The 23,449-nt window shown below is 44.2% G+C and overlaps 1 protein-coding gene across 1 annotated transcript in view; it reads left to right on the top strand.

Annotated features, from left to right (window-relative positions):
* Positions 1-8,773: 8,773 nt before the first annotated feature.
* The window catches only part of FAM83H (family with sequence similarity 83 member H), a 30,020-nt gene continuing 15,344 nt past the window's right edge, over positions 8,774-23,449 (top strand). Inside the window, exon 1 of the mRNA XM_065664177.1 lies at positions 8,774-8,879. The gene's annotated coding sequence lies outside the window, so the exon portion shown is untranslated. The remainder of the gene's footprint in view (positions 8,880-23,449) is intronic.

Here is a 23,449-nt window from a genome sequence, read left to right as displayed (position 1 = left end):
CATCTAATAAACAAAGTGTCTGGAACAGATCAAACCCAGACAAGATTAGCCACAGATCTTTAGTCAGAAAGAGCATTCACCATCATAACAGAGCCCAGGGGATCTGAAACACTAAGCAACTCCAAGAACAAGATGAGGTTCTGTTCTGCAGGTCCTCAGTCACCCTCATAGAACAGTTTGGCTTAGATGGTGACCATCAGGCACAGTGATACCAGGGCAGGTCCATAAGAACAAGGCAGGTGTGAGATCAAGCTGGACAGTCCGCCATGGGTTGGGGTCCACATCTGTGGGGGTCATGCCCAGGCACAGGTATGACTGTTGCTGGGCTGGACACCAGTACCTCTATGATGTGGCTCAGGCAGGACGGAAGGCCCAGGTTTGAGCTGAAATGGAGATCCTGGGCCCATGGGAAGCAGGTTTGTGTAAAGGCTCTAGGAGAAACTGGTGAGGGCCATTAAGATACACTGGTACACTCAGGACCCTGATACTGACACCGGATGCTCATGTTTAGTCTCTGCTCTTTCTGTGTTTGTCCTCTGGCTATTGTATGAAAATGTCCTTCCGATGTGAGAATTACATCACTGTCACTCATCTCCATTTCTAAAATGTTGCAAGCTCTGAGGCTCAGATTCTAACTCAGATATGGATATGGTTAAATAGTTTTAGGGAAATTAAAAAGATACCAAGGAAGGCCAGAAAGCATGGCACAACATGTGCAGCGGGATCACACACCATCTAGAAATACAAACTAGTGAATGAACTTTGTTCAGGGCAAAACACAAGTCCCTTCTGCAGGTCACCTTTAGTCAGAAAACAACGATCTCCTCAGCTTATCCAAACAAGAAAACATCGGGGCCTGTTGCATCTCACCCTCAAAACCACTGACAATGTCCAAACTTGCCTTCTTTCCAGTATCTCTTCTAGGAAACTGTTAATTCCCCACAGCTAGAAAGACCCCACCAGCCAGCATATTGCTGTAGAAGGCCAGTGGCAACTGCCTTTTCTAAAGAACAAGCACTAACCTCTTCTCTGGTCTGAGCAATGGCACAGATAACACCTTCAAACAAGAACAGAGACAATTCAATTACAAAAAAAAAAAAAAGTGAAATGATTGAGTAAGTTACTGACAACAGCACTATGAGTAAAACCAATGCCTTTCCAGTTTGTACTTCCCTCCTAACTTGCTAACAACAGTTCTTGGTCAGGACAGTGGACAAAGAGAGGTTAGGTCCCTGAACCCTCGGAGGCATACTAAGGGAGTGAGGACATGGGTAAAGACAACCTCCTATCAGGCCAGATTCTCATGATGTGATCCAGCCTGAATAAGTCACTGATGAGAATGGTTCTGAGCAACTGTCTTCCTGGCCACAGATTCCACCTTGTCCAGGTAGAGGCAGTGATCCTTTGAGCAGAGGCTGTCATTTTCTGCCAGCCCAAAGGGGAGACATGAACACCAGTGCCCTGGAGGCAGTGTCGATGTCTTTCTCCTGTATTTTGGCCAGGTTCATCTGTGTTAAGACATACAAAAATCTGGAATTCAACTGAGGACAAGACAGCCTTGGACATGCACCCCCATTTTCTAATACGTTTTTTTCCTTTCCTGCCAGTTGTGCCAGTGCCCTAGTTTGCAGAGCCATTAATGTGAACTGGATCAGGAAACAGTGCCAAAGTTTAAAACCAAAATTCCATTTAACAAGGTTGAAGGTGAAGTGGCCAATGTACAAATGCAGGTGTTGGAAACAGAAGAATTCCAATGAAATACAGGATGTAATCCAGTACATACCAATGGACAGCATCTTTATTACTGCGGCTCACCCATGGAAAGACAGTAGCATTTTTGATGAAATAATCATACTTTAAGCAGCTTCCTCAAGTTCTGGATGAATTTGTTCTGTCTCTTAGCCAATTATTGTGATCTGGCTTTCCTACATTGATTTACAGCTTATGTATAATGTTGGCATCTCAGCTATTCAATTTCTTCTTCATTTTCACTATTCTTCCCACCTCTGGTAAGCCTGCGTGCTGCAGCAACAACCAGAAATGGAAGTTTTGTGGCTTCATTTTCTCTCCAATTGTGTGGCTTACTTGTATAAAAGTGGTTTTATATGTGTTAATTTTACAAGAGAAATCACTTTATGTAAAATTCACCAAAATGACTTGATGCAACAGCATCAGTTTCATTCATGTATCTGCCACTGCTGCTGTTACTTGACTCATGAAGGTGAATGTGTGTGCAGTTTATTATGCACATCTACACCTTTGCAGATCAGAACCCTGAATGTCTCTAAGCAAAAGGCAAAAAAGTCACTTTGCCAAGTAAGCATAAACTGTTAAGATCCAAGTGTCAATTTTGTGGCACTTCACAAATCTGTGTTATGCAATGCCCTCCTAAATGCTGTTTGGATCCCTGATAGTGCTTCTGGTCAGGGTACTGCCAAAACTGGAGTTCACAGAAATATTCCAGCCCATACCTGATTAACAACTTTGATCAACAACTTTGTGCACTGCGTTGCTTCCTTAGGAGAGCAATGCAGCAAAGCTCTCCCTGCAGCTGCACAGCAGCTTTTACCCCTTCTTACATTTCTTATCGCAGAGGTGCTCCCAACAACACTGATGGGCTTTGGTCAGTGGTGGATCCCTTACCAGCCATCTAGAACTGGCTCCATCTGACATGGGGAAGCTCCTGGTGCCTTCCTACAGAAACCAACTCTGCAGCCTGCCAGCTACCAGAACCTTGCCACGTATACCCAATATACACCACAACCAATACCCAATATACCATTACTGATCACACACACATTTGTGCTGTGTTAGGTTCAGCTCAGTATATCACCAAGTTGCAATACAGATCCAGACAAAATTCTCTAGGGTGCAAGTAGCAAACTCTCTTGTACTGGTGTGAGCAGGATGAGTGGCCTGCCCACCTTTTCTATGACACTCTTGGCCTCATTTGCTGCTCAGAGTGCTGACATCTAACAGCTGTAGCAATCTGAGATCAAGTTCACTCTGTTCACACTCTCTCACACTCCCCCTGTGGCATCATGTCATTAACACAGATTATAAGCAATCTGGGGCAGCAGATGTCCCTTTACTACTGTCCCCTGTTTGAAGGCAGTTAGCACAAAAGAGCCCTGGTGAAGACACTGGTTGCAAACAGTTAATTAGCTAGCTGCATTACTAAACTAAACCAGTGTAACAATGCATACATGCATTACAATTAGTAAAAAAAAAAAAACAAACCAAAATTACAAATGAATGCAAAGGCTGAGTATTCTTTAAAAACTATCAATATTATCTTGGAAGTAATATAGAAAACAGCCAACCTTCAGAATAAAACAAAACACAGCAAAACCTTGTAACTAATGACAGACTAGAAAGATGCAGATAATACCATCATGTTAAGAGTGTGATGGTGAAGGCCTCTATAGACCATTAGGAATACCCTTATTGAAATCAGCCATTCTAGGTAATGTTTGGTCAGGAGTGCAACAGAAACTGCCTAAGGAGATGTCAAATCTACTCAAATAATGTTCACAGACCTTGGAACAGCATTGTAATTTTGGTGATGTATTTGTGTATACATAGTGAGCCTAAAAGTGTCCAGTTTGATAATCAAATCTTTAAATCCATTTTGAAAAGACGGAGCAAAGGCAGCCCACAAATGCAGGTTAAAGGATAGGGAGAACCAGAAAATGAGAGATTTTAAAATGTTCACTTCATTTAATAAACTAAAGATAAAATTGAAGGGTAATGTGTTTGAGTTACATTACTGAGAAATACCTTAGTCAAATACACATTATCAGACTCAATGCAAAATGAACTAGATTAAACACAGGAGGCTGAAACAGGATGGTGATGGAGTTTGTTTTGATCATAAACTCTGTGAAGGCAAAAGCCATTACACAGAGATTTTCCTCAAGTAACATATATCTAAGATGAATAATTAAAATAAGACCTTGCTTGCTGATAGAACCTAGACCAAAGTTCTTATGGATTTTAAGTTCCTTTACAGATTGTTTTAGACTCTATTACAAATCAATATTATTTAAGGAATAATAGGAAGGAAGCCACACACTGAAGCCTTGTGAATTTTTTTTTTTTTTTTTTGTGAAATAGTCTAGATTTAACTTTCTGGGGGAGGGAGGGGAGAGTTCAACAATTCATATTTCAGTGTCATACAGGAAAAAGCCCCAAACTCACACTGAAACTCCTTTCCTTACAGCCATGTTTGGTTCAGCTCATTCTGAACCTGATTTTCAGACTAGGAATGCTATCTGTAGGTGGTTTGGATTTAGCTGCAATTCACCTTTCTGGTTTTGAAGGTCTGAACTGCATCCATGGACTTATTAACAAGCCCTCCAAAGACTATGAAATGAGCATGGGATGACCTGCCCTGATGTAGAGACACGTATGCAACAGTCACCAATGTTCATTCAGTCTGATAAATTCTGCCTTCGATATCTGTATCATAACTAAGACACTACCAGAAACCTGCTCACTTTTTTGGGCCTCAAAAAAGATCTACTGCAGTTTACTGATGCTAGGAAAGATACTTTATCTCAAATATTTAAATAATCAAATAAAATTCTACACTCACTAGTGTGCAAAATTGTTCTGTCCACAGGGTGAGCAGCCAAGGAACTGATGAATCATTACCTTGATAGAGCTGTCTCAGCCATGAATGCGTTTGCCTTCACGGAGTTTCTTCCTTCCCTACTGTCTATGCATCTCCATCTTCTAGCATCCTACAGCAGATCAATACAAAGGAGAAGAACTGAAGACACAGTGGCTGAATAAAACAAAATAAATCCATACAGCAGCTGTACTGCAGGCCTGAAGCATTCCTGACTGCTTTCAAGCACTCTAAAGCCAGATTCTGGCCCAAGTATCCCAAACTCCAGTGTGAAGTTATCTGTTCAGTCATCCAGGAGACCCAAGAACCACAAGAAATAGTCTAAGGCCAAGCTTTACGCACAAAACTCTGCATTGTAAGAATGAAAAATAAAAAATGATCATAACTGGAGCATGTGAAAGACATTTTCTGTGTAAGAAAGAAGGAAATGAAGGTAAAGATCGTACTGTAGGTTACCCTGCTCTTGCAGGGGGGTTGGACTAGATGATCTTTTGAGGTCCCTTCCAACCCTTGGGATTCTGTGATTCTGTGATTCTGTAGGGCAGGAACTGTATGTGCAAGCACATAATGTAAAGAAACCAAATAATGGATAAAGCGATCTCTTCAGGTGCATGCAAATTTGAGAAAAAAGTCTACCGGGAGTTTGCTAATAGCATCAGGTTTATATCCATATAACAGTATCGGCAGGTATTAAAAGATGAATAATCCTACTGAGAACTATGAAAACCCTTAACTTCCCAGACACAGACTGGAAAACAAGAAGATAGTTACAACAGCTGGGCCTCAGCAGCCACACAGGGGATAACCAACAACCTCCCACAGAATAATCCCAGAACCAGCAGAAAGATGTGCACTTTACATTTTTGGTTTGCTAAGGAAGATTTTGTTGTAACTCTGACCATAAAACCAATCCAACACACAAACCTGCATTTGAATGTTTCAGTTTAAATTAATTGGAAGGATGAATAAAACAGGCCTGTTTCCAAGCTGCTCACTTATAAAAGGAAGAAATTCTGATAAATTAAGAGATAAATGTAACTAGTCAGACTTATGAGCTGAATATGAATGGACCTTGGCATTTCTTTAAGACAAAGCTGCTAAAGCTGCTTTTTCAGCATTGGCAGCAGCAGAGTAATTCAGGAAGTATATCCTAGGCTGTGCTCCTGTCTGCCAGTCTGACATGCATCCTTCTTCACTTCTTGGAGATGCCGCACTAGAACTGTAGTGCCAGTTATGACTGAACTGCTGGTAACCAGTCAGGGAAGGAATCACCTGCATCTCTATAAAAGACCTTTACTTACCATGTCAGTCTTCTTTGTACAAGTCATGGTCAGTATGGTCAGTATGTACAAGTAATGGTCAGATACCACAGACTCAAAGACAAGCAGGATGCAAGTGACAGAGCCCTACTTGCCTTTTGCCACAACCTGCCTACATTATCAAGACAGCACAGAAGGTTCAGATCAGCTTGTGGATGAAAAACAGTCAAAGCAGGACCTGAGCAAGAAATTGGATATAATGTCAGGTAAATGAAAGTATTTTGGAAAGATTTCTTTTACATATACGCTTCTTTTGCTGAAGGTTCATACAACTGGAGGAGTCAATGTGTAGTTTAGACGTATTACCAAACTCCCAGACATAAGTGGCTTTAAAGAAAACTCCCATTAAATATTAGGGAAAAAAAACACCAAACAGCAAAAAACCAAAACCGCACACCCCCCCCCCAAAAAAAAAAAAAAGCAAAAAAAAAACCACCAACCAACAAACCCCACTGTGAAGGTGTCAAGCGGAGGAATAGGAACCACAGGGGCCGTGGGATCTCTGGATATACTCAAAAACCAAACAAGCAAGGCACTGAGTAACTTGATTTAATGAGTTCTGCATGGAGTAAAGGTATTGGATCAGATGACTCTCAAGAGATGCTTTCAACCAAAATTATTCTGACCTTATTCTATTACTTCTTTCTTAAACTATACTCTCAGATAACAGCAACAATGAATAACTTTCTTCTCGAGGATTCAATCCTATCCCACTGGATGATGACTTGGATTAACCATTGACCTTAACTTTACAGAACACTGTAAAATAGTTCCTCAGCAGTGTGTTAACCACAAGAACATCAAACTGACCAAGTATCCTTTGCATTGGCTTCTATTTGGATAAACACCCAAATTCTAAATTGCGTGCACATAGAATACGCAAAAAATCATCTGATGGTCTAGATTGTGAGAGACTATCATAATCATCCCAATAGCACTATGGAATTTTGTCTGTCGGAGTGTAAATTTGCTTACACTTGCTTGTACTTCACACGTCTTTGATCTTGCCTTTTCCAACACAGATAGCAACCTGCACATTAAAATCAAGAATTGAACGTAAAAGCCTTATCAAAGAAAAATATTCTGGGACATACACAATTATACTTGAGAAGAAGATAAATTAGTCACACAATAATATGCTACTGGAAAGCAGTTACTTGAGGCTGAAATCACTGAAAATTTAAGAAATTACAGGGCACTGTCCTACATGTAGTGATGCCCATCCACCCCGCATTCCCTCTATCCTCTGCTGCTAGAGACCCTAAAATGTGTGAGTCCTGAAATCTTGAAGTACTCACAGCGAGTGGAGCATTTTAAATGTAATATTCCTGCTCCGGTTCCTTTCCTCCAAAATAGGGATAATCACACCATCACAGCCCAATTGAGTACCAAGAAGTTAATCGCTGTTTGTGAAGCATTCCAGTAGGATACTGATGAACAGCATAGCGACACCTGTGTGGAAGTTAATAACTCCATTCAACGTGGTGTTGAAGTGGCATGTGGTGAATAAAGCCCAGGGCAACACAGTAGAGGATGATTAAAAGCAGTATTGACTGGTTCCCTCCTCAGCAGGCACTCTCCATCCTTCACACCGAGTGAAGCAAATTCCTATCGGAGAAACAGCCCACAAATACGTGACCGAATCATCATGCTTACTGACAGCCCCCGAGGACACCTCCTCTCATCACGGCCCCTCGACATTATCTTTCACAACGTACGCACTAAGTCACCGTGCAAGCGCACAGCGCGGGATGCGCAGGCAGGCACTGACCGCACATGAACGCCCAGTTACAGCGCTGCCCCTCAGCCACCGGAGGCCGGGTTTCTGCGCGCAGCTCTCCCGCTGCCGCCTGCCCTCGATGAGCGCTGCGGGCGCCGGCGGAGGGAGGACTGAAAAGCAGAACGCACACCGGCTCCCGCAAACCGCTGTGAGCCCGCTCCCTCCCCGCACCCAGAACATGGCGCCCGCCCAGCCCGCCGCGGTGCCCGGGCCCGCCAGAACCGGGCGGCCCGGCCTGAGTCACCGCCGCCTCCCGCGGAGCCGCCTCCCGCCGCGCCCTCCCAGCCGCCCGGGCACCGCCCGGCACACAGCAGCCGCGGCGGTTGCCAGGCTGAATAAGATAGAACATGAAAGGTGAAATAACAGGAGCTGCCACGCCCGGGGCTGCGGGGAATCTCGCTTAACCCTTCTCCGCCTGCGCCCGCAGTGACTCCGGCTCCAGGAGGGGCTGCTCCGCCAGCCAGCCCGGGGGGCGAGGGCAGCAGGGAGCCGGGGGCGCCGGTACGGCCGCGAATGCCCTTTGCACGGCACCTTCAGGGACACGGGGGGTCACGGGTTGGCTTCGGGCACCCCTGGCACGGCACCCCAAGGAGCTCGGGGCACACGGGTGGAAGTTGCTGCTGTGGAGGAGGAAGGCACAAGTGCCCTGCCCGCTCCTGCTGCAGTGGTGCCATTGCCCAGGAGCTGCTGCTGCAGCACACTGCTGTCTCCCCAAAAGGGACCCCGGAGAATGGGAAGCCCCTGATGAGCCCGAACCCTTCTTCCCTGGGTGGCTGCGGGATTGAGCGTGCCGGGCCGAGCCTGGGACCGCTGGCCAGGGCGCCTGCTCGGCTGCCAGCTCTGAGCCTGCTCCCCGGCCTGCTCCGCAGCCAGGCCCGAGCTGGTCTGACAGGCTCAGGGCAGACGGGAAGGGAGAGGCCGCCTGCGGCTCAGGAATGTGCAGCCCTTATCTCTGGCTCCCCTGCAATCCTGGGGAGGGAATAACTCTCCGGAGTTTGCCTTTCTCTCGCTCTTACTCACCCTCTGCCCTGGGTGGAGCTTGATTCTCGCTGGCTTGGAGGTGCCAGTGAATCAGGCTGCAGGCACGTCCAGGGGAGCGGAGAGCCGGAGAGCACGACCCACCACCTGCCCTGGCTCACCTGGGAAGGTAGGAGAAGGGTAGGCACCTCCTGGGGTACCCCAATGGCCACGTGAGTTGGCGGGCAAGGGCTGGGGAGGTCCTGGCCTTGCTTCTCTGCGCAGGGCTGGGCGCTTGGGATCTGGGGCAGGGACTTCTTCAGGCAGTTGTGGGCAGGAGATGGCTGCTTCAAAGCAAAAAGGCACCATACTGGAGCAGGAGCTCTCAGCCACGCTGTGGGTGTCATGGGAGAAAGGGGAGTCCCATGAGGCAGAACGGGCAAGGGGGAAAGGGGAACAGAATGCAGACAGTGTGGATGGTGAGGGAAGAGACCTGTCAATCTTCGGGTCCTTGATCAAAACTGCTTAGTGAACCTTCACCAGACTTTTGTCCCATCTCCTTTGGGGAAGCCCAAAGGGTTGGCTGTTTCAGAACTTATTCCTGTCTTTGGGAAGAGATCTTACAGCCTGACTCAGCTTCCTACGACAGAGCCTGATCTGGCCTTTTTTGATAAGAAACATGGTAGGGATATGTAGACAAGTGACTGGGACAAAGAGGACTTCACTGGTGGTGGTGCTGGAAGGTCTGCAGTAGGCAAAGAGCCAAGAATCAGCTCCTGAGGCCCACTGCACCTTTCCTTGCTGTGCCCGCACTCCACACGCATGGGTGTGTAGCTGTCTGCTGACACGGCCTGCAAGCAGCGACACAGACATCCATGCACGTACATGCAAAAGCACAGACAGATGCGTGTGGACACATGCGTGCACAGGCACACGTGCATATTCTCACTTAGTTTTTTCTGCAGATGTGAGCTTGTCTGACAGGCCTTGGGTTTTGTGTGTGAGCATGGAGGAAGGGGAAGGTCTTGTCTTCCTAAATTGAATAAGGTCAATAGAGGTCAATTATGGCTTGTGTCTGGCCTGAGGACCCAGGTTCACTGAAGTTCTCTATCTTCTAAAACAGTTAGAGGGGAGGAGGCACTTGTAAAGGGACAGAAGTGCCTATAGCATCCTTCTGCTGAAAACATCTACTTCATGGAAGTTTCAGTAAGTTCAGCTGTGATCAAGACAACTCTCAACACCACACTAGCCCCAGCCCAGAGGAGTGCAGAGCACTGGCGGCCTGTGATGCCTTTCCGCAGCCTACGATAGCGTGTGTTTTCACTAGAGGAGGAGGCAAGCAGGCAGAAAAGACAGCACGCCTTCACTCTGTTGCAAAACCACAGCAGGGCTGCGGTCTGGGAGAAAGGGTTTTTTCATCTTTGGCCTAACTCCCTTTTATGTGAGGGGCTTAAGAGCTGTATTTGAGGGACTAAGAGTTTTATTTGCTGTCAGCTGGCAGTGGAAATAGTAGTGTTCTGAGAAAAACAAAGTTACACTCCTTGTGTGGTTGTAGGGAAAATTGGATGTCAAAGGAAAAAGTGAAAATGCCACATCCCACAGCCTGGTATGATCGTGCCAGAGCAGAGTCATGGCTGAGAACAGACACCTTTGCTCTGTACATCATTTGTAAGGCAATCACAAGCTTTCCAAGCAACTGAAATTCACCTCTAAACCTTCCAGGATTGGACTTCTTCGTATTTTATGGTTAAACAGAACGCTTTTGGACTGCTTAGTAGAACCCATTTCACTGGATTTTTGTAGCCCTAATGAGGAAGAGGAGTTTCAGGAGTGCTTTTCTAAAATCAGGATGTGAGGGAGGGTAAAAGTCAAGGGCAGCATGTAGTTCTCCTTCTCCAAATTATACCTTACACTGTTGGACCTTTTAAGTTCTCTGTTTCAGACTTCTGTATACCTGCTACCTAATAAATAATAACCCAAGGAAAGGGACTGAGTTGGCGTAAGTGTTGCTGTCATAGACATGGTGCTTAGGAACATGTTTTAGTGGTGTACTTGGCAGTAGTAAGTTAATGGTTGGACTCGATGATCTTAGTGGTCTTTTCCAACCTAAATGATTCTGTGCTTCTCTCTCTTCAGGTAATCTGCTCTCTGTAAGAGGCCTCTTTTGCACATAGTATTGCATTTCACTTTTCTGTAGATGGAAACACCAGGTTTGCCCTAGTGACTCTTTGCAGGTTGGGTTTACACATGCCACTCCGGACCCTTTATTGCATAGGACAGCTAAGATAGACATGTTCAGGTGCTGTCTCAATAACCACAAGGGAAATTGCATGTAACTTTTTCTGCTACTTTTCCCCTTCCTCTGGCCTGTGGGAAGATCCCCTGGACATTCTGAACATCTGGCTGAATCCCTGATTCTCCAAAGAATATTTTGTGGGATCCCTTGCCCTGACTATTTAGCAGAGGTGGGTGGAACTCCAGTAGGTGTTCTGAGGTGCTGACCAGGCTCCCAATTCTACCATGCCACATGCCTGTAGCATTCAAGACATGTACTACTCACCTTAGACATAGAGTTTATTTTGCCAGTTCATAGGTTTAAATGATAGATAGATGTAATAATGGAAGTAAAATTGTAATCTCTGGAAGCTCAATGAGTGAATTGATTAAATGAATTGAAGCAGTTTCTCATGTGATGATCATGCCTTCAGGTAAGTGAAATGCAGACTACAGAGGGCAGACATACGGGGTTTTTTAAAATGATGACTGAGATCCATATAAGACCACCCAGAGTAAAAAATGGGATCACATTCACTCAGATGCGTTAACACAGGGTGATCAGTACAGACTACTCAGATGACCAAAAGAAAAGGCCTGGGAGTTATGTATGTGACATTGTAGCAGGAATACCAAATCCCTTATTTTGGTCTTCCAAACAGAAATTTTGACAGTAACCCAGGCTTGGAGCCTACAGCCTGAAACTGAGAGAACCTTGAGAATGAGAACACAGAGCGACTTCAGCAGAAAATACAGAAAGGAAAATTGAAAGAGGAAAAATAATTGCTGTGAGGACTCAGCAGACACGGTTGTGGCTGAGAAAGGGTTTAGTTCAGACTATTAGCCACGTTTCACCATGTGGTTCTGTGGAACATACCTGAGCCTTGCTTGTTGAGAAGAGCAGTTAGTAGGAAGGTATCCAGCATCCTTTGCCGCAGCTCTTGTAAAATTCCCATGGTAATGTGGTATGGCTAAACCAGGAAATTCTAGGGTGCACTTGAAAACTTAAAGAGCCACAGGCACGTAACTGTGAGATTGGCAAGTGAGAGACCTTAAAATGAGAGATCTTTTCTCAATAGAAGTGCATTTCTTAGTATGTCTTTACTAAAAGACAGCTAGTACATGTAGGAGTAGCTTCTGGAAAGGATGAGCATAGTCCTGTTAGTCTGTCACTAACGTCACTGTTAGTACAAGTTGTTCAGTCTGCTGCAGCAGGATTAGAAGCTGTCCCTCTATCACACAATGCAGAATTAAAAAACCCTGTCCTTAAACCTCATCTTAAACCACATTGCAGGAAACAGGTCCCTCCCCAAATCTTTTACCCACTACAACATTTTATTGAGAGCAAACCAACATTTTCCATGTCATATTGTCACAACGTCTGCTCAGGTACTTTGATCTTGGGCATTACTGTCCTCTTCTAAAACGGACCCTTCCTGAATATTAGCAACCTGTTTTCATAGAATCTTTTCTGTATTATCAGGCCTTTCTTTCTTTCTTTAATAATTTCTAAGCTTTGAGGGTTCTAGACATTTTGGAAACCTGAAAATCTTCCACATCCCCTCATAAGAGATGTAAGTATTGTCATTGAACATAGTGAATGGGTCCAGTGTGCCTCTTGGACCACCATTTGTAAACTGTGCTTTACATTCTTCTCTTGGATATACCATTTGCTGCTTCTTTGACTCTCAAAATTGCTTCAATTTATTTCTTGACCTGAGTTTGGAAGTTCTTCAGACATTAATAGCACAGAGGGGTTTTATGACCCTGCCGTCCAGCAGGTTAAAGCAAATTATTCTGTCTGTGTGGCCTTTTTCTTGCTGCTGATATCCAGGGTGATGAAACGACAAGGTGTTTAAGCCCAGCAAATTGTGCCTATACTTGAACATAAGCGTGGGGTGTCAGGCAGAGATCCTATCTCACGAGCCAGTGATAGAGCCTTGCTTCCTCACAGGCAGTTCCCTCTGCTGGTGCATGGACCTACAGAGGCCCCAGCTTTTGGGAGTGTCTTGAAGCAGAGAAGCAGGTCCAGCCAGCAAAGTGATGATCTGAGAGGCTGGCTGGGAACTTGCTGTGCAGGCAAAACACGTAACAACAAGCACTGGAGTCAGCATTGGGAAGGAAGATAGAGCCAGCCTGAGGTGCTGAGACATCAGCAGGGACTGACATCAGGTAGCTGCAGATGAGACAGAAAGGAAACATTGAGCCAGTTTCCTTTTGCTTAGACTGGGTACAGTCCATTGTTCTTGATTCACACCTGGCACAATGAGTCAAGAAAAATACAGGTCCTTTTGGTTTATTTTATTTGACTCTGAGGGTTTTGTGGTGCTCAGGCCCTCATCAGAGCTGAAACTAGAAATTTGTGCTATTTTTTTAGAAAAACAACTAAGTTCCATTGAAATGGAACATCATCTGGGCAGGCAGCAAATGATGCACAAGCCAACAGGTCTGTACTTTTGCCAGTTTCTGCTCTTAAGTGTTAATCCAAGGGCAAAGGGAGAATTTTTTACATCTCACTCCATCTGTCACTTTTCCATGCTCTGCCTGCATTAAAAATTTCCTTATGGTTAAATGTTTTTCTGTGCAGAGATAGTTGTGGACTGTGATCACACCACTGCTTATCCTTCTTAATATTAAGAGGGTCTGATAGCTTTTGTGGATCACAAAACCGGAATGCTTGTGATAAGTATCGAAGCTAGTAAAGTCACTCCCAGTTACACCAGTGTGAACAGAAACAGGCCTCAGGCCAAGCCAAGGGAAATTTCTGTTGGAGACTCCCTCCTCAGTAAAAGCTCTTGGTAATTTAGCTCCATTCTCCTTTCTCTCCTCCTGTTTCTCCCCTGCTAATGTTTTTTTGGCTGTGCAGAGCTGCACTGGCACCGTAGCAAACAACCCAGTGTCTTTGGGAAAGCCCAAGCAGACGGGTGGAGGAGACCTTTGCTGCTGAGAGACTGAATCCTGCCTCTCATCAGCCCATTATATCAGCCTTCATCTCCCACTTGTTAAGTTTTCAACAAGCTCCTTCGTGCTCTCCTTTATCCACTGCCCCCAAGCATGGGAGGAGTTACTCATAACAGCTACAAAGCCAACCTTCTTTTTCTCCTTCAGCTTCCTCCTGAAAAACCCCAGCGACTATCCCATATTAGCATGCTAAAGACCTAGTGTACTGAATACTTGTTTCTTTCTATAGTCTTCTCTGTACCTTTCTGTGTTCATCACTGTATAATCTACTAGATTTAAAGAAAGGATTTCTTGGGAAGGAACTAAAGTTTCCAGTCTTGGTTCACTCATAACCTAATATAGTAAGGTTCTGATTGTGGCTGGTTTTATGAATTGATTGCCTAGGATAGCCCAGAACTGCATGAAATGATAAACAGTGGGAACAGCCTTCTAGAACGTGTGAGGAGGACATTGTGCATCAATGCTTTTTTTTCCTGGCTTCATGAAATACCAATTCTGAGTGCAAAATCAGAGGACCAGTAAATGCAAAACACTGCACAGCTTGTATAGAGAAGATGGGAACCAGTGTGGTGACTTGTCAAATGATAAATTAAAGCTAGCCTGGAATCCCTGTGAAAATAAATTCACAAATGTTTCATCTTGGTCCATGCACTCTTCATGGTTCAATGGAGCAAGTACGTTCCTTAACAGACTATCTGTCTGATTCCAGTTACTTTGCCTGTCCTTTAGACATCGTGATGGTTCTCCCATGCTTCTCCTTATGTTTAGAAACTCCCTCAGAAAGTTGTTTTTCAGATGTCCCCATAGAAGCTGTCTGTAGTACAGTGCCTACAGACCACCAAATTCCACAACTGATTGTGAGTACAGTGCAAAATTTGCATATCTCATGGTTATGCCTTTGTACCTCTTGGCTCATTTTCCTCTTTCATCTGTTTATTATGTGTAGTGGGGACTAAATTAAGAGACCATCCTAAGCAAGAATCAATTTAATAATTGCTGGTACTTTATCTAGTACAGTGGGTTTCTGACTCATCATCAGAGTCTTTTACTGTAACCGTACATTCAGTCAAACCAGCAAGGCTGTTTGCCTGTAACCTCTTGGAATTCAGGAAAGTCAATTGGTGGTCACTGGGGCAGCTCAGCAACAGCAGGACTAGAAGAAAAACAAAAACACATACGTAGTAGTCCTGTGCCATAAATCAGCAGGATGCTCATTGCTCCTTGGTGGTCAAAAAGCAAATGGCATATTAGGAAAGGAACAGAATGTAAACACTCTATATAAAACCATATTTCACTTCCGTCAGCTCCAGTCCCACCAACTCAAAAAAGAATACAGTAGAGTGAAACATTCAGAGAAGAGAATATTCTGGAGGATCACCAGAGGCACAGAGCGGTTTTAGTGTACAGAAACAGTTGAGTAAGTTATGGTTCTCCATCTGGAATGGTCATGAGTGATGGGAGAGTTAACATGCATAAAATCAGAGTGGCATTTTCACAATGTGATTGGGGAAATCTATAATTTCTCTGGAGGATTATGATCTAAATCATCAGGATTTATGTTAGGGAAAGCCATATCACAAAGAAGGTTGATTGGAACACATTATTTTGAATACAGCTTCAGCTGAAGGATGTAGGTGCACACAGAAACATTGTACACTCAGGTGTGTCATTGCAGAGGAACGGTTTTATAGCAGCTGTCTCTATGCATGTACCTTTATCTATAATACTCTCTGGTAAATGCAAGGTACCACAGTTCACTTTTGTTGAAGAAAGAAATGCCCTTCATTCATGACAAGGAATGTGTAGGGTGGGGACTGTGGATCATGATGTTTGTGCAAACTTAGTTTAGTTCACAGTAATTTGATCACAAATCCATACCCTAATGCTGGATACGCCAAAATCCTTTCAGGGAATAAAAGTGCATTGCTTTCAAAATGCCATTAATAAGATCTCTTGTGAAGTTCACTGAAAGTCAGTGGTAATAAACACTGAAATTGTTAAATCCTGAGATAATTGTAGGGAGCTTTGGAAGAAAACTGACCATGTGAGCTGCATGGCCAGGATAATGCAAATGGAACCACATGCTGCCACTGCAGGGTAGCTTATACAAAGGAAAAAACCTGATCTGATTGTATGCCCTCTGGGTCTCAAGAAAATACACAGTTTTGGATGGTGAAGGTCTAAGAATACTTATTATAATAAGCCTCGATTTCTCCAAGTCATCTAAATAAATGCTTTCTGAAATGTAATTTTAATACTACATTACGCTAAATAAACAGGTCTTGCATTAGGTAGTTAATGAAATAGTAATTTATTTGTATCAATCATTAAAGAAGGTATTAATAATATCAATTTTTATCAGACTTATCAGCTACTGAGTCTGTCTCCAGTGCTGCTCAGGAGGTCAATGAAATGATTATGTCACCAGTAGATAGTTTGGTAAAGTTCAAGGATAATATAAAGTTTGAAGAAATGGTAAATCTACACTACAATCTGATGAAATGTATTTAAATACATTCAGATATAAAACAATATTCAGAAATCCAGAATGAAGGCTGCATTTTCAGAAATCAAGGTTCAGTGATGTGAAGAGGAATTAAATTACCAGAGAAAGTCCAGAGAATTCCTAAGGAAAAGCCACATGTATTGTCCAGGGCTAGGAAACAAGCCATGCCAGCAGAAAGCCTGTTCCAGTTACTGTGGAGAAAGCTGAGATGGGATTTACACTGTTCTTGAACAGACAAAAGAGCTGGTATTAGGAAATGCTTCAGTTGTGCAGAGGCATCAGAATACAGTTAAGATCTGAAGTTAAAGATTACTTTATGAAATAAGGTGCATTTTTACTGCAGTAGAGGTAGAGGAACACTGAAGTAGCTTACTAAGAAACTGTTGACTCAGCCATTTGTATTTTTAAAAAGGTAGTCTTTCTAATACATGTTTAAATATGGTGAATGGGAGGAATGTTATTGCCTGACTGTACAAGCAATTGGGGTGTTCAGGATGAAGATTTGTTGGCTCTTTGTTGCCCTTTTTTGCCCTTTGTATCTGCATTTTCCCCTCTACTCTGCTCTGTTTTCCTCTTTTGGTCAGGCCTTTTGTAGAGTGAGACTGTGCTGCGTGCGGATTGTGGCCACTGCTCTTTCATCTGTACATCAAAATAGCAGTGATAAGAAAGTCTTTTATTGTAGGACTTCTCTGGAGGGGTCAGGAAGTAGTTTTCCTCATTGCAGAACTGGACAAATTTACTTAGGGATTTTTATCTTCCTTTGACCCAGCTGTCCACAGCTGAGTGGGACAGTGAAGTGCTGAGTTGCAGTATGCAAGCCGGGTGCCCACTGACTTGCAGTATTCAGTGCTAAGGTAATGGTTTGCAAGATGTAAAATCAGATGATTTTACAGACCCCATCATGTGCTCTTAATCTTTTAAATGCAGTTGTGAGATACACAAGACAACAGACAGGTCAAAATTAAAACAGGCACTTTATTAATAAGTGTTGTTTCTGAAATGTCACCATTGGATAAGCTCGTTTTTAACAGATTTGACCAAAGTTCAGTTTTATATCTCTTGAATATTTTGATCAATGAAGTAAAAACACTTGTGATAAAGCTTTCAGGTACTTGATTATTGGGAAAGTCAATAAAAACAGAAGGTGTGCAGACCACCTTGGATCACTTGATAAACTGATGCATCACAATTAGTTACTACACTGTAATACATTTCATACCTATAGAAAGGAGACGGTATTCCAACAACCACTGCAAAAACTAATGGGTCTCAAAAAAGCCATTGAGCTCAAGTGCAATGACATGGCAACTCCAAGGAGGAGTAGGGAGGCAGTTTTGTTACAAATACAGCATTGGTAAGAGAACCATCAGAATACGCCTTCCAGAGGGATTTTGACACACTTGAGAGGAGGCCAATGCCAACCTTATGAAGTTCAACAAAGCAAAGTGCAGGGTCTTACACCTGGATCAAAGCAGTCGCAGGCACAAGTACAAGTTGTGTGAAGTGATTCAGAGCAGCCCTGAGGAGAAGGACTTGGGGTGCTGGTGAACAAAAAACTGAGCATGAGCTGGGTTCAGTGTGTGTTCCGAGCCCAGAAACCAGTGGTGTCCTGGGCTGCATCAAAAGCAGGACCATGACAAGTGCAAGGTCCTACACCTGGATCGGAGCAATCCCAGGCACAGCTACAGATTGGGCAGAGAAGAGATTCAGAGCAGCCCTGAGGAGAAGGACTTGGGGGTGCTGGTTGATGAGAAAATGAACATGAGCCGGCTTCAGTGTGCGCTCACAGCCCAGAAAGCCAACCGTATCCTGGGCTGCATCCAAAGGAGCGTGACCAGCAGGGCGAAGGAGGTGATCCTGCCCCTCTGCTCTGCTCTTGTGAGACCTCCCCTGGAGCATTGTGTGCAGTTCTGGTGTCCTCAACATAAAAAGGACATGGAACTGCTGGAACAAGTCCAGAGGAGGGCCGCAAGGATGATCAGGGGACTGGAGTACCTCCCGTATGAAGATAGGCTGAGGAAGTTGGGGCTGTTCAGCCTGGAGAAGAGAAGGCTGCGTGGAGACCTCATAGCAGCCTTCCAGTATCTGAAGGGAGCCTATGGGGTACTGGGGATGGACTCTTCATTAGGGACTGCAGTGACAGGACAAGGGGTAATGGGTTAAAACTTAAACAGGGGAAGTTTAGATTGGATGTAAGGAAGAAATTCTTTACTGTGAGGGTGGTGAGGCACTGGGATGGGTTGCCCAGGGAGGTTGTGAATGCTCCATCGCTGGCGGTGTTCAAGGCCAGGTTGGATGAAGCCCTGTGTGGGATGGTTTAGTGTGAGGTGTCCCTGCCCACAGCAGGGGGGTTGGAACTGGATGATCTTAAGGTCCTTTCCAACCCTAACTATTCTATGATTCTATGATTCTATGATCAGGGGCTGGAGCACCTCCCGTATGAAGACAGGCTGAGAACACTGGGAATGTTCAGCCTGGGACTCTTCATCAGGGACTGTGTGGTTCGATTGATACACTGGAGGGAAGGAATGCCATCCAGAGGGACCTTGACATGCTTGTGAGGTGGGCTGATGCCAACCTTATGAAGTTCAACCATGTCAAGTGCAAGGTCCTACACCTGGGTAGAAGCAATCCCAGGCACAGCTACAGGTTGGGCAGAGAAGAGATTCAGAGTGGCCCTGCTGAGAAGGACTTGGGGGAGTTGGTCAATGAGAAACTTGCTATGAGCCGGCTTCAGTGTGTGCTCACAGCCCAAAAAGCCAACCGTATCCTGGGCTGCATCAAAAGGAGTGTGACCAGTAGGTCAAAGGAGGTGATCCTGCCTCTCTGCTCTTGTGAGACCTCAGTTGGAGCATTGTGTGCAGTTCTGGTGTCCTCAACATAAAAAGGACATGAAACTGTTGGAACAAGTCCAGAGGAGGCCACGAGGATGATCAGGGGACTGGAGCACCTCCCGTATGAAGATAGGCTGAGAAAGTTGGGGCTGTTCAGCCTGGAGAAGAGCAGGCTGCGTGGAGACCTCATAGCAGCCTTCCAGTATGTGAAGGGGGGCCTATAAGGATGCTGGGGAGGGACTCTTAATTAGGGACTGTAGTGATAGGACAAGGGTTGATGTGTTCAAACTTAAACAGGGGAAGTTCAGGTTATATATAAGGAAGAAGTTCTTTATTGTGAGGGTGGTGGGACGCTGGCACAGGTTGCTCAAAGAAATGGTAAATGCTCCATCCCTGGCAATGCTCAAGGCCAGGTTGGACAGAGCCTTGGGTGACATGGTCTAGGGTGAGGCATCCCTGCCCATGGCAGGGGGTTGGAACTGGATGATCTTAAGGTCCTTTCTAAACCAAACCATTCTGTGATTTTATAATTATATATTGTGTTCAGCTTGGTTGGCTGCATTTTAAAATGGACCTGGGGCAGAGAACAAAAGAACTATTAGAATTTGATGGCTCGCAAAATGTTGTAATGGTGGAACTCATCAGCCTTGGTGTGGGTGTCTACTTCAGTGTGAGACAATTACTCAAGTCACTGTATTGACTAGATTTGGTGGTTGGTAATAGTAGTATGAACATTCATAGCAATGTTCTGCAATCAGGATACCTGAAGTTGGGTGAGACTGATATGTCCTCCTGTAGATGTTTGAAAGTACAACCGAAAAGGTAAAAGCACCCTGTTTCAATTCTGTTATTAGCCATGTAAAAACTGAAATTCTTGAATCATGCATCTCCTAAGCAGGTTCTAGAATAAAGTATTGGAAGTTTCAAGCTGGATCTTGGTAGAATGGATTGTATGACAGGATAAAGGTAATCTTGGAGTTAAAAAAATATGAAGACTGAGCACTGAAGCTTTGAAAGCCTGGTTAGTTAATGTCACTGGGGAAAAAACTAAGAGAAGACTTGGCCAAATCTATATCAGAAGATGAATCTTATCCCATATTCCTTTGATTTTGCTAACTTATTCTCCATCAACTATAAGGGGAACACAAGACAGCTTGTGTGTAGGCATGTTATACACCTGCATTTAGTTAATGAATCTGACCCTTCAGGAGCAGGCCTGGTCCCTAAACTTCATAGAACCAAGGAAATAAACAGATGTTTATTTCCCATCACTGCAGGTGCCTTAGGGTATCTGAAGTACAGCAGATGTGGCACAAGCCCTATGAGAGACTCACACCCTTCTCTAGCAGCAGCTGCAGGCCAGGCAAGATACCTTAGGGCATCCCAAGTGACATTAAACACCTGTGTGTAGACACCTGAATTGTTCCCCTGGTTGTAGTTTGTTTGCACTTTATTTAAATTTCATTTCCCTGAGGCTTAACAGCCAGGTGCCGGGAAGAAGTTGGAATTTTTCCCCTTGCTACATAATTTGGCTTCTGGAATTTTTCTTTCCTTTTCCTCTGAAACACTGGACAGCAGGATAAGTAGTAGCATATGCCAGCATGCTTAGTTGTCTTCAAGAGCTTCTCAGGTCCCATATTGGTGTGTTGTGCTCATAAACTCAGGTTTATAACTGGGATTTTCTCCCGTGTCATACTGGCAGGAGTCCTTTGCTTCTCTCTACAGGGTAGTGGCAGCTCTCTTCCTTGGATGCTTTTCCTGATAAAGTTGCAGCTACTGAAGGCATGAAGGACATTGGTGGTGTGTTTGAGCTTTCCTCTTCCCTTCTGGTGGTACATTGTAGGGTTTATGGCTCTGTGGCTTTTGCACTAAGGGTCTTTAGGGTCTGTCTTTTTTCAGTACTCATCATGTAAATGGAAGGGGGGCTGTTCAGTGATTCCTTTTGGAGTGCTCATGTGTCACATAGCTGTTCACAATTGCAGATGCTGGGCTTATATGGTAGGACAAGGGGTAACAGGTTAAAACAAACAGGGGAAGTTTAGATTAGATATAAGGAAGAAATTCTTCCCTGTGAGGGTGCTGAGGCACTGGAATGGGTTACCCAAAGAAGCTCTGAATGCTCCATCCCTGGCGGTGTTCAAGGCTGGGCTGGACATAGAATTATAGAATAGTTAGGGTTGGAAAGGACCTTAAGATCATCCAGTTCCAACCCCCCCTGCTGTGGGCAGGGACACCTCACACTAAACCATCTCAGCCAAGGCTTCGTCCAACCTGGACTTGAGCACCATCAGTGATGGAGCATTCACAACCTCCCTGGGCAACCCATCCCAGTGCTTCACCACCCTTACAGTAAAGAACTTCTTCCTTATATCCAATCTAAACTTCCCCTGTTTAAGTTTTAACCCATTACCCTTTGTCCTGTCACTGCAGTCCCTAATGAAGAGTCCATCCCCAGTACCCCTATAGGCCCCCTTCAGATACTGGAAGGCTGCTATGAGGTCTCCACGCAGCCTGCTCTTCTCCATGCTGAACAGCCCCAACTTTCTCAGCCTGTCTTCATACGGGAGGTGCTCCAGCCCCTGATCATCTTCGTGGCCTCCTCTGGACTTGTTCCAGCAGTTCCATGTCCTTTTTATGTTGAGGACACCAGAACTGCACACAATGCTCCAATTGAGGTCTCACAAGAGCAGAGTAGAGGGGCAGGATCACCTCCTTTGACCTGCTGGTCACACTGCTTTTGATGCAGCCCAGGATACGGTTGGCTTTTTGGGCTGCGAGCGCACACTGAAGCTGGCTCATATCAAGTTTCTCATTGACCAGCACCCCCAAGTCCTTCTCCGCAGGGCTGCTCTGAATATCTTCTTTGCCCAACCTGTAGCTGTGCCTGGGATTGCTTCTACCCAGGTGTAGGACCTTGCACTTGGCATGGTTAAACTTCATACAATGTCAAATGCCTTGCACAAGTCCAGGTAGATGATGTCAGCTGCTCTTCCCCTACCCACCAATGCCATGGCCCCATCATGGAAGGCCACCAGATTCATTAGGTGTGACTTGCCCCTAGGGAGGACATGTTGGCTGTAACAAATCACCCCCTTTTTGTCCATGTGCCTTTGCATAGTTTTTAGGAGGGATGCTATCAACACAAAGAATGTTATCAATACTATTCCAGGCAAATACTGTCAAAAATAACAGAGCAGAACTTGTTAACATTTGTGAATAATGACTGATTTATATTCTTTTTCAATGAACACATGTATGTGTAGCGACATTCAGTTGTTATAAAGACTTGTACAAAGTTATAAAACTGTAAGTTTGATTTCTCCTGAACTGCAGTATTTTATAATCTCCATATTTATTAATGTTGTGTTATCCATCACCATTAAAGCCATACAGAAACATGTATTATGGAACAAAAACCTGGAAGATTGTCTTAGACAAGCACTTTCATGTTAACACTTCAGAGAAAATTTAAGTATGGAACGTTAAATAAATTTAAAAACAAACTGCAACAGTATTTTAACCACAGAATTACAAAAAACAAGGCTTTTGACAACTTCAGACATCATTTTAAACAGATTAATGTTCTCAATATTTGATGAAATTTAGTCCTAGTGGGAGCCTAAGTTGCAGGCACTGGTGCCCTAAACTATGAAGAATCACTAAACTCTTGTCAATGTCTTAATCTTAACATCCTAGGAAAAACAACTTTGATGTTCTTTACTCCATCTGATTCATATACATGACCTGTTCCTGAAGCTTTGGTACAGCAGCCACTCTTCTGACTGTCAAACTATTTTAAGCCTTCATCATCTATTTAACCAGAGATGAAGTGCACAATGATTTTGTTCTTTCCTTCTTCATAAAAGCACAAGAATCCAAAGCAAAAACGGGTGCAGTTTTGCTGGCATCAGGCATTGAGCTATTTTTTTTACCAAGCTTCTGATTTTGCAATCTAGAAAAATACAGCCATCATGCAAGAATACTATTAAATCATGTCTGCCCTAATCTGGGCATTCATTCATTCATTCACTCTGGATTAAGGAAATTTGAGAAGGTGTTCAGTGAATTCTTGTTAAAGGAATGAAGGCATAAAAGCAAAGAACTGCTGTCTAATGAGACAATCTGTTTGACAGTCACTCGTGAGGAAGGGCCCACATGGGCCATGCATTTCACAGAGCTCTTGAC

This window comes from Lathamus discolor (assembly GCF_037157495.1).
Source record: "Lathamus discolor isolate bLatDis1 chromosome 2 unlocalized genomic scaffold, bLatDis1.hap1 SUPER_2_unloc_1, whole genome shotgun sequence".
Taxonomy (NCBI): domain Eukaryota; kingdom Metazoa; phylum Chordata; class Aves; order Psittaciformes; family Psittacidae; genus Lathamus; species Lathamus discolor.
This window is presented reverse-complemented; position numbering and strand designations above follow the sequence as displayed.